This window comes from Apium graveolens, chromosome 11 (genome assembly GCF_009905375.1).
Source record: "Apium graveolens cultivar Ventura chromosome 11, ASM990537v1, whole genome shotgun sequence".
NCBI lineage: Eukaryota > Viridiplantae > Streptophyta > Magnoliopsida > Apiales > Apiaceae > Apium > Apium graveolens.
The window spans coordinates 132365018-132379379 of record NC_133657.1 but is presented as its reverse complement, the minus strand read 5'-3'; the positions used below and the strand labels follow the sequence as shown (position 1 = coordinate 132379379).

General features: G+C 43.2%; 1 non-coding gene across 1 annotated transcript; it reads left to right on the top strand.

Annotated features, from left to right (window-relative positions):
- Window positions 1-13736: 13736 nt before the first annotated feature.
- LOC141699161 (small nucleolar RNA R71) lies at window positions 13737-13843 on the top strand. Its single transcript, XR_012565644.1, has one exon. It is a non-coding gene; the product is annotated as a small nucleolar RNA R71 (small nucleolar RNA).
- The last annotated feature ends 519 nt before the right edge of the window (window positions 13844-14362 follow it).

Sequence of the window (14362 nt, the reverse complement as noted above, 5' to 3'; positions counted from 1 at the left end):
AAAAGTTAAGTTCACTCATTCCCTTACAAGGTATTGTTTTGTGTAAAGTGTGGAGCGACCTACACATTTACAACGATTTTCCTTGTACGCGACTTCAGGGATGTTTTAAAAACTTCCCTATTATTTTCTTACCCTTTTCCCTCTTTTTAGGAATTTTCTGGTATTTTTTAGAAATTTTCCCTTTATTTCCGAGATTTTCCAAATTTTCTGCAATTTTTTAAAAACATTTTCTAACTTTCAGCCCTTTTTCGACTAGGATCCTAGTTGAAATTTCGACCTGGATCCTAGTCGAATTTTGTGCCAGCCTTTTAATCCTGGTCGAAGGATTTCGACTAGGTTCCACGACCTGGATTTTGACAAGGATCCTAGTCGAACCTTCGACCTGGATTTTGGTCGAAATTTCTGCCCTTGTTTGATTCCTGGTCGAAGGATTTCGACTAGGTTCCACGACCTGGATTTCGACCAGGATCCTAGTCGAACCTTCGACCTGGATTTTGGTCAAAATTTCCGTCATTATTTGATTTCTGTTTGCAAGGTTTCGACTAGGAATCACGACCAGGGTTTCGACCTGGATCCTAGTCGAACCTACGACCTGGATGTTGGTCTTCCTTCTCGAAAAATTTCGTGCTTTATTCATGACTAGGATTTCGACCTCAATCCTGGTCTTATTGATAAATGCTTTTCTGGCTTTTGTTTGAAAGAATTTGAACTGGATCCACGACTTCAACTTCGACCTCCATCCTGGTCTTTTAAACGCGTATTTTTCGAGCGCCTGTTCGAAAGAATTCAAATAGGATTTATGACCTCAAATTCGACCTCAATCTTGGTCTTTATTGGGCTTTTCCTAATCCAACTTGGATTGGGCCTTGTTTGGGCCTTTACTTTTCCAAATCCTTTTTGGATTTTGGTCTTCACTTTTCCACACATTTTTTTGGATTTGGGCCTCGTTTAGGCCTTAAGAATTATTGAAGATATTCTGGAAGGTTCCAGAACTTAATAACTCTAAAGATATTCTGGAACATTCCAGAATTTGGGCTTTTTCTTTGGGCCTTCAGCTTAATGGGCTTTTCTGCCTTTTCATCTTCCCTTTTCCGCCTATATAAAGGAGTAACTAGGGTCACTCTTTCTCACTTTCTCATTTCTGAATTCCCTTTTTCATTTTCCTCATAAAGATCTCAGAGAAATAATTGTAGGTCAGAGTTTTTAAGCCCCAAAACCTTCACTCAGCAAGCCAGCCCCTTTTTGCAGCGTTACTTCAGGTAAAATACATTTTTCTCTTCTTTTCTTTTGCTCGTTTTTACATAGCTTGTGTTTAAAATTGTCTTCTTTTGCACCCTTTTTCCAGATGGCTGATAAGAGAATGACTCATTTGGCCAAGATGAACGTGGCCAAAAAGTCCAATGAGTTCCCCATTCGATCAAGGTACACTTCCTTGATTGATATGATCAACACCCGAGGGGATGAGTACCCGTCTGACGCGCATCTGGATACGCACAACCATATCAGTGTCTTTCGGGATTCAAAGGAGCTGGGCAAGTTGAGTACTTGTTTCAAAATCAAGGAACCCTTCAAGCTGGTTCTTGCGGGTCCGGCCGACAGGGACTGTCAATGGAAGAAAGACGCTCTATGCGTCTACAGCGATACTCTAAGGGCAGATATCAGACTCCCCTTTCACCCATTTATCCCTGTTCTGCTAGCTGATGTGGGTATTAGCCCTTGCCAACTCCCTCCAAACTCTTGGAGGTTGATTCTTTGCTACTTGTTGCAATACGCCAAGCACAACGTCCCTACCTCGGTTGTTGTGTTAAGAAAGATCTTTCAGTTCAAGAACAACCCCGACAAGAATTCGGGGTGGGTTTCTTTGAACCAACGCCCCACTGTCCCCACATAGTGAATGGAAAGTCCATCCCTGACAATAACTTGGGGTGGAAGAAGGATTTTCTGTACGTCCTTTGGGAGGGCGGTGATTGGGGCACCCTATTTCGTTCTTCTTTTGGGCTAGCTGTGGATGGGAGCCTGAATGATATAGTTTTATCTGAGGAGGAGACCAGAGCCTTCAACCTCCTTACTCAAGATAATAGGACTTCTCACTCTTGGGATCTTATCAGGGAGACCGTTCTTGTGGAATGTGGCCTTTCTCCCGTTCCTAAAAAAAGTATGTTTCCTTCTTTCTCTAGTTGTCTTCGTTTCTCCCACCTTTTACTTTGCTAAATTCTCAATTCACTTATCTTATTCATTGCAGTTGCTGAGAAGATCGAAGAGGCTACAAAGCCTAAAGACCTGGAAATGACCAGGATGAAACGCGCCGGGAAGGTCTTCAAGGACCCGCACTTTGGGGGTCGCTTCCCAAAATTCCTTCTTCAGGCGAAGGAAGGAGACGAGGAGGGCCCCAACCAACCTTTACGTACAAAACAGAAACCATGGGCTTTCTTCCAACCTGCCTGGGGAATCCGGGGAAAGGATTCGATTGTTGGAAACACAACACTTGCCAAGGAATGGTCTATGCATTCTATTTCCCCTGTAGACTATCATGACCTTGTCCTTCAACAGGACTTGGAGGCTAACGAGCTTTTCAGAGCTCAGGCTTTGGCAATGGTACGTCTTTTTCTTTTGGTATTCATAGCTTTCTATCATAATTTTTCTTGTTTCCCACTTTCCCTTTGTCTCTTGTAGGCGAACGTCCATTTTCAAGGGGCAATTCACCAAGCTAAGGCTTGGAACATTGGCCTAGAAGATGCAAACAAGAAGCTGGAGGAGGCCAACCAGAGGATAAAGGCTCTTCAAGCCTAACTTGCCTCCTCAACTTCCGACCTTGAAATGGCCCGGGCTGAGATTTTTATTCTCAAGGCCCAGAAGGACAAGGCCTTTGATGGCTGGATGGATACTCAAGAATTCAAGGACTTAATTATGGATCACGATGCCCTCCTTCATCCAGTCAGCTACAAGGAAGGCTGGGACGCTGTTGTGGAGGCTATCCAGGAAGAGTTTCCTGAGGTCCTTGAATAATCTTCCTTCCCTTGCCCTGTGCAAGTCCCAGCACTTGGGGGCATTGTAGATAAGCTCGCCGATCTGATTAAGGATGTCCCTTCAGTGTCCCCGGTTAGAACGCCATCAGGAAGCCAGGGCTAAGGCCAAAAAAGGAAGGAGCCTGAATCCAGCTCTGAAAAGGAGAAATCTTCTTCTGAGGAGGAGACCGAGCCTATTATTAAGAAGGTCAGGGTAGAAGAGCCTCTAAAACCAGTGTCCCCTGTGGCATCCAAATCGACCGAGGGTAGTTCCGAGGAAACCTCTGCGGAGACTTTTGAAGAGACTTCCGAGGGACCGACTGAAGAGACGTCCGAGGAGACTTCGAATACTGGTTCTGAAGAATCTGAGCCTTCTAAGGCCTAAGTTCTTTGCATTATTATGTATTTTTCTTTTTAGACAATATCGAACTTTGTAATTGACTTTTGCTATTTTCACTTGTATTGTCCAAGTATTATCGTGTTTTTTCCGAGTTTTCAAACTCAAGTTTATAACTTGGTTTTATCCTTCACAATGTATCAATCTAATGGGCTAGATTAAGCTGAACACTTTTTATTATAACTTGGTATTCTCGATACCTTACATGAGATGGGTTCAACCCTGATAAAACTAAACATAACATATATCGAATATATAAAGATCCTAAGCAAACAAAGCTTCAAGGTGTTTTTAAACGTACTCGTCATTCCGACAAGTGAGAATCGAGCTTTAACTATTTTACACATAGTAAACCTTCAGGTTTTGGGCATGCCAAGTTCTTGGGACTTCAAAACCATCCATAGTCTCCAGCTTGTAGGTTCCTCTACCCTGAACGCTCTTAACCTTGTACGGCCCTTCCCAATTTGGGGCAAGTTTCCCTTTCTTCCCTACACCAGAAGCTTCCACCTTCCTCAAGACTGAGTCACCTTGTTTGAAGAACCTTTCTTTAACCCTCAAGTTGTAGTCAAATGAAGCCTTTTTCTGATATTCCACTATCTTCGAATGTGCCTCATCTCGTACTTCATCAATTAGATCCAGGGCTAACCTTTGCCCTTCCTCATTTTCCTCAGCATTGAAAGCTTGAATCCTGGGGGAGGAATGTGATATTTCTACAGGAACAACTGCTTCTACCCCATATGCTAACATGAAGGGAGTTGTTCCGGTCGTCACTCTACAGGTAGTCCTATAGGCCCATAGTATTGGGAGTATCTCATCCACCCAATTATTCCTTAACTTCTCGATCCTCTTCTTTAGTCCATCCAGGATTATCCGATTTGCCACTTTCGCTTGCCCATCGGCTTGCGGATGAGCCACAGAGGTGAATCATAATTCAATTTCATTCTCCTCACAATACTTCTTGAATTCCTCATTGTTGAACTGTGTTCCATTATCAGTGACTAGGATGCGGGGAATTCCATACTGGCACATGATATTTTCCCACATGAATTGTGCAACCTGCTTAGTTGTGATTTTGGCCAAGGGTTTGGCTTCAATCCACTTAGTAAAATAATCAATGGCTACAATCAGGAACTTCCTTTGTGCAGTGGACATGGGGAAAGGCCCAAGTATATCCATTCCCCATATAGTAAAGGGGATAGTTGAGTTGATGGAGGTCAGCAGCTCGGGGGGTTGTCTAATGACAGGTGTATGCTTCTGACAGCGGTCAAACTTCTTCACATACTCTTTGGCATCAGTCATTAATTCTGGCCAATAGAAGCCTAAACGAGTTATTTTATGAGCTAGTGCTCTGCCCCCCAAGTGTTGTCCACAGATACCTTCATGTACTTCTTCAAGAGCCAAGCGTGCCTCATCGGGCCTGGGACATCTTAAGTAAGGAATCTTTTATACAAAATCCCATCTACCAGGGAGTATCTTAATGCTCGAACAACCAACTTCCGTGCTTCAGTAGCATCATTAGGCAAGCAACCGGTTTGAATATGGGCCTTGATGGGATCTATCCATGATGTACCCAGACCTATAGGAGCTACAAGCTTAACATCAATGCTCCGTGTCTTCAGAACGCGGAAGTATACACTTCCTGAACTTTCCTCTATCTCGGATGAAGCAAACTTAGACAATGCATCTGCCTTAGCATTTTCCTCCCTTGGAATGTGCTCAACATGGCATTCATCGAATTGGGTCATCACAGCCCTTACTAGGCGGACATTCTTAGCCATCGTATCATCCCTTGCCTCGAACTCTCCCTTTACCTGGGATATGACCAGCTTCGAGTCTCCACAGACTTTTAAGTTCTTGACTCTAAGTGTCCCTGCTAGGCCAAGACCAGCTATCAGAGCTTCATATTCTGCCTTATTATTTGTGGTCGGGAAGTCTAACTTCATGGCATACTCAATCAAGAACCCATCAGGGCTTTTTAAAACCAAACCTGCCCCACTTGAATTTGTTTTTGATGCTCCATCAAAATAGAGGACCCAATATTCCTTCTCTTTATCAACTTCCTTATCTTGAGGTATGGTATCTTCTTGCCCCCCGACTTCTTGATCGGGTATGGTATCTTCCTGCCCCCCGACTTCTTGGTTGGGTATGGTACATTCCACCACGAAGTCAGCCAATGCCTGGGCTTTTATTGCCGTTCGTGGCTTATACTTGATGTCGAATTCTCCCAGCTCTATTGCCCACTTGATCAACCTCCCACTAGCCTTGGGACTGTGATATTTCTCAGGGGTTGATTTGTTAGCACCTCAATTTTATGAGCTTGGAAGTAAGGACGCAGCTTTCTCGAAGCCATTACCAAGGCTAAAGCAAACTTCTCAATAGTCGAATAATTTAACTCAGCTCCATGCAGAATTTTACTGACATAGTATACGGGTTTCTGGATTTTCAGTTCCTCCTTAACCAATACAGCGCTCAAGGCACTCTTTGGGATGACCAAATATAAGTATAAAACTTCATTCAAAGCCGGCTTGGCCAGCAACGGGGCCTGAGCCATATATTTCTTTAACTCCTCAAATGCCTTCTGGCTTTCCTCACTCCATACAAAATCTTTAACCTTCTTCAATGACTTGAAAAACGACAAACACTTATCCCCACACTTGGAGACGAATTATCCCAACGCAGTAACCCTTCCAGTGAGCTTTTGAACATCTTTGATAGTTTTTGGTGGCTCCATGTCCAAGATTGCCTTTCTTTTATCGGGGTTGGCCTCGATCCCTCTCTTGGAGACCATCAATCCCAAAAAATTTCCAGATCCTACTCTGAAAGCACACTTCGTAGGATGTAACATCATCTTGTGGTAGCTCAGGACCTCGAAAGCTTCCCTCAGATGGGTAATATGATCAGTCTTTACTAGACTCTTGAGTAACATGTCATCAATATAGACTTCCATAGTCTTGCCAATAAGATCCTTAAAAATTTTATTTACCAACCTTTGATAGGCGGCTCCTGCATTCTTGAGACCAAATGCCATAACAAGATAACAATAAACACCATAGTCAGTGATGAATGATACCTTTGGAATGTCGTCTTTGTGCATCTTGATCTGATTGTATCCACTAAATCCATCCATGAAGCTCAGCATCTCATGCCCAACAGTGGCATCTATCAAAGTATCAATCCTTGGTAATAGGAAACAGTCCTTAGGACAAGCATCGTTCAGATCAGTGAAGTCCACACATATCCTCCATTTTCCATTGGTCTTCTTCACCATTACAGGGTTTGCTAACCATTCCGGAAATTGAATATCCTCAATGAAACCAGCTTCTAAGAGCTTCTCTACTTCCTATTTTATAGCTTCTTGCCTTTCTGGAGCAAAACTTCTTTTCTTTTGCTTCACTGTCTTCCGATTTGGGTCCACATTCAGCTTGTGAGTAATCAGTTCCGGGTCTATGCCTGGCATATCAGCTGCTGACCATACAAACATGTCACTATTTTCTTGCAAAAATTTCACCAACTTCCCTCTAAGGGGCTCCTCGAGTGTGGCTCCGATGAAAGTCACCCTCTCAGGATCCTCGGGGGCTAAAGGAATCGAAACCAAGTCTTCTGCTGGCCATCTTTTCTCATCATTCTCTCGGATATCCAGATCTTCAATAGGAAGAACCTGCCCCCAACTCCATCTTCCCTCAAAGAGGCCACATAACAACTTCTAGCCATTTTTTGATCTCCTCTCTCTTCTCTGATCTCATCCCGGGTGGGAAACTTCATAACTGAATCTTAGGAAGAAGGGACTGCCTTGAAGGCGTGTATCCCTATTCTTCCCATGATAGCGTTGTAAGTCGAACTAGCCTTCACCACCACAAAGTCCAACATTTGAGTTGCTTGCCTTGGTTCCTGTCCTATGGTTGTTAGCAACTTGATTATCCCTTCCACAGGGCACTCCACTCCCATAAATCCATATATCAGCATGTCGGTTGGGGTCAATTGGGAGTCATTATATCCCATCCTTAAAAAGGTGTCATGGAGCAAGATATCCATTGAAGCACCATTATCCACAAGGACCGTCCTCACCGGGCTGTTCCCTATTATCGGGGTTATGACCAGCGGGTCATCATGGGGAAATTTCATACCCTCCGGATCAGAATCATCAAAAGACATTATTCCTCCTGTCCTGGCCCTCTTCGGGGCTTTCCCAACAATATGCATAACTTCTTGGGCATACGCTTTCCTGGAGTTCTTGGATAATCCAGCAGCAGTTAGTCCTCCAAAAATTGTGTTTATCACAGGCCCTCAGGGTCGCGGTCCTCCGAAGATTGTATTTATCACCGGTCCGCTAGGTTGGGGATTTCTCCCCTGATCTTTTTGATCTCTTCTTCAATCGTCAAATTTTTTTCTCCCATTTTTGTTCTTGTCTCCTCCATCTCCAGTGTACTTGTTCAATCTCCCTTTTCTAATAAGGAACTGAATTTCGTCTTTCAGTTGCCTACACTCATCGGTGGCATGACCAACATCCTTGTAAAATCTACAATACTTGCTCTTATCTAACTTGGCAGGATCGGCCTTCAAGGGCTTAGGCCAACGAATATCTCGATCTTTCTCGATTTCCATTAAAATTTGGCTCCTTGGAGCATTTACCTTAGTATACTCAGTGAATTTTTTTCCAGGTCCTATTCTCTTCGGAGTTGAGTCACGGTTTTGCTCAGTTCTTGGATACTTGTCCTTAGCGATGTATTCCAGATCGGTCTTCCGCTTCTTGCCTCCAGCGGGCTCATTGCTCATGGCTGTCTTCCTCATACTCTCTTCCTCCTTGATGTACTTCCCTACCCTATACTGGAGGTGCAACATGCTTTCATGGGGGCGTTTGGCCAAGGACATTTTGAAAAATGCATCCCTAGTTCCCTGTTGCAGTGCTATCATGGCTACCTTGTCATCAAGGTCCGGGACTTTTAAAGCTTCCTTCATGAAATGATTCAGGTAGTCTCTTAAAGATTCCTTTTCTCCCTGCACAATGCTCATGAGGGATGCTGAACTTTTCTCATGCACTCTCCTACTGATGAACTGCTTAATAAAAGCCTGACTTAATTCTCTGAAGGACTCAATAGAGTTTGGGGGAAAACAACTATACCATCTTTCAGCCATCCCCGACAGGGTTTGAGGAAAGGCCCGACACTTAATAGCGTCATTCACGGGCTGTAGCAGCAGTGCATTAGAGAATGTCCTGACATGATTGGTGGGATCTCTAGTGCCATCATAAACTTTGATAGTGGGCATCTTGAACTTCCTTGAGATATGGGCATTCATTATTTCTTCAGTGAATGGTGGGGTAGGATCATCAGGAACTCCAAGGGGAAGAAGATTGCTTGGATCAGCCCTTGGGACAACAGCCTTTCTCTGTGTTGGACCATCCAGGTTTATAATAGGGGGAAGATTCCTCCCCCTTGGAGGTAGTGAGGGTCTGGTGTTCTGGTGTGCCTCCAAGTCGCGCTTCAGCCTTTGAATCTCAGCTTCATGAGCCCTGATCATTTCCTGCACTTCTTGGGAATTCATCCCTTGGGTGCTCCTAGGATGTTGACGACCATCAGCCATCGACTCTTTGCCAGCACGCCTCCTTCTTGGGGCTACTTCATCATCTGAAGATTCAGAGTCTCTCTCAGTGTAAGGACCAGAAAATTCTTGATCCTCAGGAATATGAGCCAAACCTTGTATATAGGGGGCGATCGCCCTCGTGCTTCACTCTGCCCAGCATGTCTGCTTCCTCCAACCTCGGGGTAAAGGGGCATCCCATATGGGGGGTTAGTAGTCACAACAGTTGAATACTCATACCCAATGGGTTGGGAATTCACAGGTGCATGTAGTTGTTGAATTTGGGGATTCATACCTTGAGTAGCCGAGGGAATCGTCCCTTGTGGCTGAGGTTCAGTTGCCCCTATCTGGGCTTCTCCTTGGGTGGCTGCATAAGTTGAATGAGGAGGTACCTCCACGGTTGATGAAATCACTTGGGTTGTCCTCGCTGGTGTTCCTCCTTCAATGGCTCTAATTGTTCTCCGTGTTCTCGCCATGGTTGTTGTTGTGCTTCCCATAGACGGTGCCAAATGTTATGGATTAAAAACTAAGGTATATAATTGCTACATTTATTATTAAGGAACGTGAGCTTCAAGGATCGATTTGACTGCTCTTATATTTCGTGACTCAATCTGCCTTAACAAGATGCCTGTGTACCTTGCTGATTGCCAAGGATCAAGTCAAAAAATGTAGTTCTGATTTGTGGGGTGAAGCCCCTTATATAGATGGTGGGAGTCCTTGAATTGGACTTGGGTTAGGAGACTTGGTAGTCAAGTCTCAGAGTTAGAATGAACTTTGGAGTCCTAAGTGGTAGGAAACTGATTTCTTATCCTTCTAGGTCCCTTGGAGGCTAATCTTCAAGGATTTATGTCCTTATTGGGACTCTTCTTAATAACTAATTTTTCCCTTATTAATTAATTACGAAATTAATTAATATTCAGGGTTTTGGGCCTTCTTTGTTCCATCAGGCCTGATCTGGTCCATCGTGCCTGATCAATGTGTTAACCTTTTTGGTCTGAATGTCATACATCTTCTTATTGGGCCTTGTAGCCACAATCATGTGTAATTAATGCAATATTTAATTACGTAATCAGGATTTATTTATTCCCTCTCACCCCCATTTCACTGTAAGGATTACATCTCCTGATGATTTGGTCAGCTCCCTGATGAAAAAGAAACGGCTCATCCCACATATATCACTTTACTTCATATAGAAACTTCTTCCTTTGAGCATAAGATAAGTCGGGAGGCATGATATTACTCACAAGGTAGTTCACAATGTATGCAAACTAACGGTTCTTCCTCTCACACTCCAAACAACTGCTCATCGGGAAAAGACTCATTTATCAATGTCTTATCCAATGAAGTAGCATTAGGATTTTCTAAACGCGAGAGATGATCAGCGACTTGATTTTCAGTCCCCTTTCTGTCCTTGATCTCTAGTTCAAATTCTTGAAGCAAAAGAACCCATCTAATCAATCTAGGCTTCGAGTCCTTCTTTGAGACGAGATAACGAATTGCAACGTGATCAGTGAAAACTGTCACCTTAGACCCAAGTAGATAAGATCAAAATTTCTCAAAACCATAGATAATAGCCAAAAGTTCTTTCTCCGTAGTAGTATAATTCAGTTTAGCACCATTTAGGGTCTTACTAGCGTAGTAGACCAAATGAAATATGTTGTTCTTCCTCTGCCCAAGAACTGCTCAAACTGCATAGTCTCTTGTATCACACATCATCTCAAAAGGTTCATTCCAATCAGGTGCAGTTATGACGGGTGCCGTGATTAAACTCTTCTTCAAAGTCTCAAAAGCTGCAAGGCACTCATCATCAAACTTGAAAGGAACATCTTTCTCTAGCAAACTGCACAATGACTTTGAAATCTTAGAGAAGTCTTTGATGAAATGCCTATAGAAACCCGCATGGCCAAGACAACTGCGAATTCCCTTAACAGAAATAGGTGGAGGAAGATTCTCAATGACCCCCACCTTGGCCTTATCCACCTCTAGACCCTTACTAGAAACCTTGTGCCTGAGAATAATGCCCTAACGTACTATAAAGTAACATTCCTCCCAATTAAGAACTAGATTGGTCTCAACACACCTCTTGAGAATATGTGCAAGATTTTGCAAGCATTCATCAAAAAAATCGCAAAAAATAGAGAAGTCATGCATGAACACCTCCACATTCTGGCCAATCATATCAGAAGAGATGGCCATTATACATCTCTGAAATGTAGTTGGCACACCATACAGACCAAAAGAAACTCGTCTGAGGCGAAAGTACCAAATGGACAAGTGAAGGTAGTTTTTTCATGATCTTCTGGAGCGATACAAATCTGATTGTAACCCGAATAGCCATCCAGCAGACAGTAGTACTCATGACCAGCCAATCTATCAAGCATTTGGTCAATGAAGGACAAAGGAAGTGATCCTTCCTAGTGGCTTTGTTCAGCTTCCTGTAGTCCATGCAAACTCTCCATCCCATGACTATTTGTGTAGGAATAAGCTCATTCTTTTTATTTGCTACCACAGTAATACCACCTTTATTTGGCACACATTGAACCAGGCTTACCCATGAACTGTCAGAAATAAGGTAGATGATCCCTGCATCTAGCCACTTAAGAATTTCCTTCTCTACTACTTCCTTCATGATTGGATTAAGGCGTCTTTGTTGCTCGACTGTAGGCTTGCTACCTTCCTCTAGCGGAATTTTATGCATACAATAAGAAGGGTTGATTCCCTTCATATCTGCTATAGTCCAGCCAATTGCCGATTTGAACTCTCTCAGAATCCTCAGAAGCTTTTCCTCATCACTACCTGAAAGGTCAGATGGAATAATAACAGGCAAGGTAGATGCATCACCTAAAAATGCATACCTCAAATGCTCAGGTAAAGGCTTAAGCTCAAGAGTGGGAGCTTCCTCAATAGATGGCTTGAGGCGTTTAGGAGCTTTGTTCAACTCCTCCATTCCAAGAGATTCAAAAGGCATATCTATCTTCCTCTTCCAGGGAGAAGCATTCAAATACTGCAATTGTTCTTCACCTTCGTCATCTTCACTATCTGAATTTCCCAATAAGGTTTTCTCTAAGGCATTAGACCTTAGCAATTAGTCATTCCCAATAAGGTTTTGTCTAAGGCATCAGACCTTAGCAATTATTCAAGTTCCGAAGTAACCACAGAATCAACCAACTCCAACTTTAGGCATTCCTCATTTTCTGTAGGAAACTTCATAGCATTGAACACATTAAAAGTTACATCCTGATCCAACACTCGCATTGTGAGCTCACCCTTCTACACATCTATCAAGGTTCAGCCAGTCGCCAAGAAAGGTCTTCCCAATATTATGGGAATCTTCTTATCCTCCTCGAAATCAAGAATTACGAAATCAGCAGGGAAGATGAGTTTATCAACCTTGACCAAGACATCCTCCACAATACCTCACGGATATGTAATAGAATGGTCGGCCAATTGCAGGGTCATATAAGTCAGTTTTGGATCAGGTAAGTCCAACTGTTTGAAGATTGATAAGGGCATCAGATTGATGCTAGCTCCCAAGTCACATAAGCATCTGTCAAAAGACACTTTTCCAATAGTACACGGAATAGTGAAGCTTCCTGGATCCTTAAGCTTCGGAGGTAACTTCTGTTGCAGTACATCACTGCATTCCTCCGTGAGAGCAACAATCTCTAAATCATCTAGCTTCACTTTTCGAGAGAGAATACCTTTCATAAACCTTGCATAACTTGGCATCTGCTCAAGAGCCTCAGCGAAATGTATGTTGATATGAAGTTTCTTGAACACCTCTAGAAACTTCTCAAATTGCTTGTCCAGCTTTTTCTTCTGCAGCCGCTTAGGAAATGGCGGTGGAGGATATATCTGTTTCTCCCCTGTATTACCCTTCGGAGGAGTGTGCTCAATAATAGTCTTTCTTGGTTCCACTTCTACTTCCTGCTGCTCTACTTCTTTCTCAGCCTCAGCTTCTTCAGTCAACACTTTAGTTTGTTCAGGATTCACAACCTTTCCAGACCTTAAAGTGATTGCCTTTACCTGCTCCTTAGCTTCCCTCTTTCCTGGAACTTCAGTGTCACTAGGTAGTGTACCAGGATGACAATTAAGCAAGGCATTGGCAATTTGCCCAATTTGGTTTTCCAAGGTCTTGATAGAAATAACTTGAATTTTGCACATAAGCTTCAACTCCTCTAATTCAGATTTTTCATTAGCTTATTACAGCTGGACTTGTTGTCTCAGTGCATATTGCGGTTGCTGAAAACCAGGGGGTTGTACTGCTTAGCTGGACAATACTGATAAGGTTGTTGAACCGCATTCTGAGTGTTGCTCCAACTGAAATTAGGATGATTCAGTTGTTGGGATGATAAGTGGCTGGCACAAGTTGCTGTGATCACTCAAAGTTGCTCATGAACTGAGCTGATTCACTAGAAATTGTGCACTGATCAGTCTCATGGGCACCAGCACAAAGCTCACAGACACTAGCGATTTGATTAACTCTATAATTAGCCAAAGTGTCCACTTTCATCATCAAAGCCTTAAGTTGGGTAGCTATAGCAGTTGTTGCATCCAACTCCAGAATTCCTGCTACCTTTCCCTGAGTCAATCTCTGGGAAGGATTCTGGTACTCATTAGCAGCCATCAGTTCAATGAGTTTATAAGCTTCATCATAGCTTTTAGCCCACAAGGCTCCTCCTGATGCTGCATCAAGCATGGGTCTAGAAGTAGCACCCAATCCATTGTAGAAGCAGTTGATAATCATCCAATCAGGCATGTCATGGTGTGGGCACTTCCTTAGCATCTCCTTATATCGATCCCAAGCTTCACACAGAGATTCTCCAGTTTGCTGAGCAAACTGAGTAAGAGCATTTCTGATTGCAGCAGTCTTCGCCATAGGGAAGAATTTAGTGAGAAACTTTTGAGCAAGATCTTCCCAAGTGGTGATAGACCCTGTTGGTAGAGAATGTAACCAGCACTTAGCTTTGTCCCTCAGAGAGACCGGGAAGAGTCGTAGCTTAATAGCATCTTCTGTCTCATCATTGAACTTGAAAGTGTCACAGATCTCGATGAAATCCCTAATGCGCATGATGAGATTTTCAGTAGGAGAACCCCCAAACTGAACTGAGTTCTGTATTATCTGAATCGTGCTTGACTTGATCTCAAAAGTGTTAGCCCTGATAAATGGCTTGATGATGCTTGACTGAATGTCATTGATCTTTGGCCGAGAATAGTCCACCAAAGCCTTATGATTTTCTGCTTGATCACCCATCTCTACTAAAGTTGGTTCCTCAACTTTCTCTTCTTCTTCTACCTTCTTTCTTCTTCAAAAACTTCCCTTCGAACCACCATAAGTTCTTCCTCGGCTTTATCCAGAGTTCTCTTATGAGTACGCGAACGC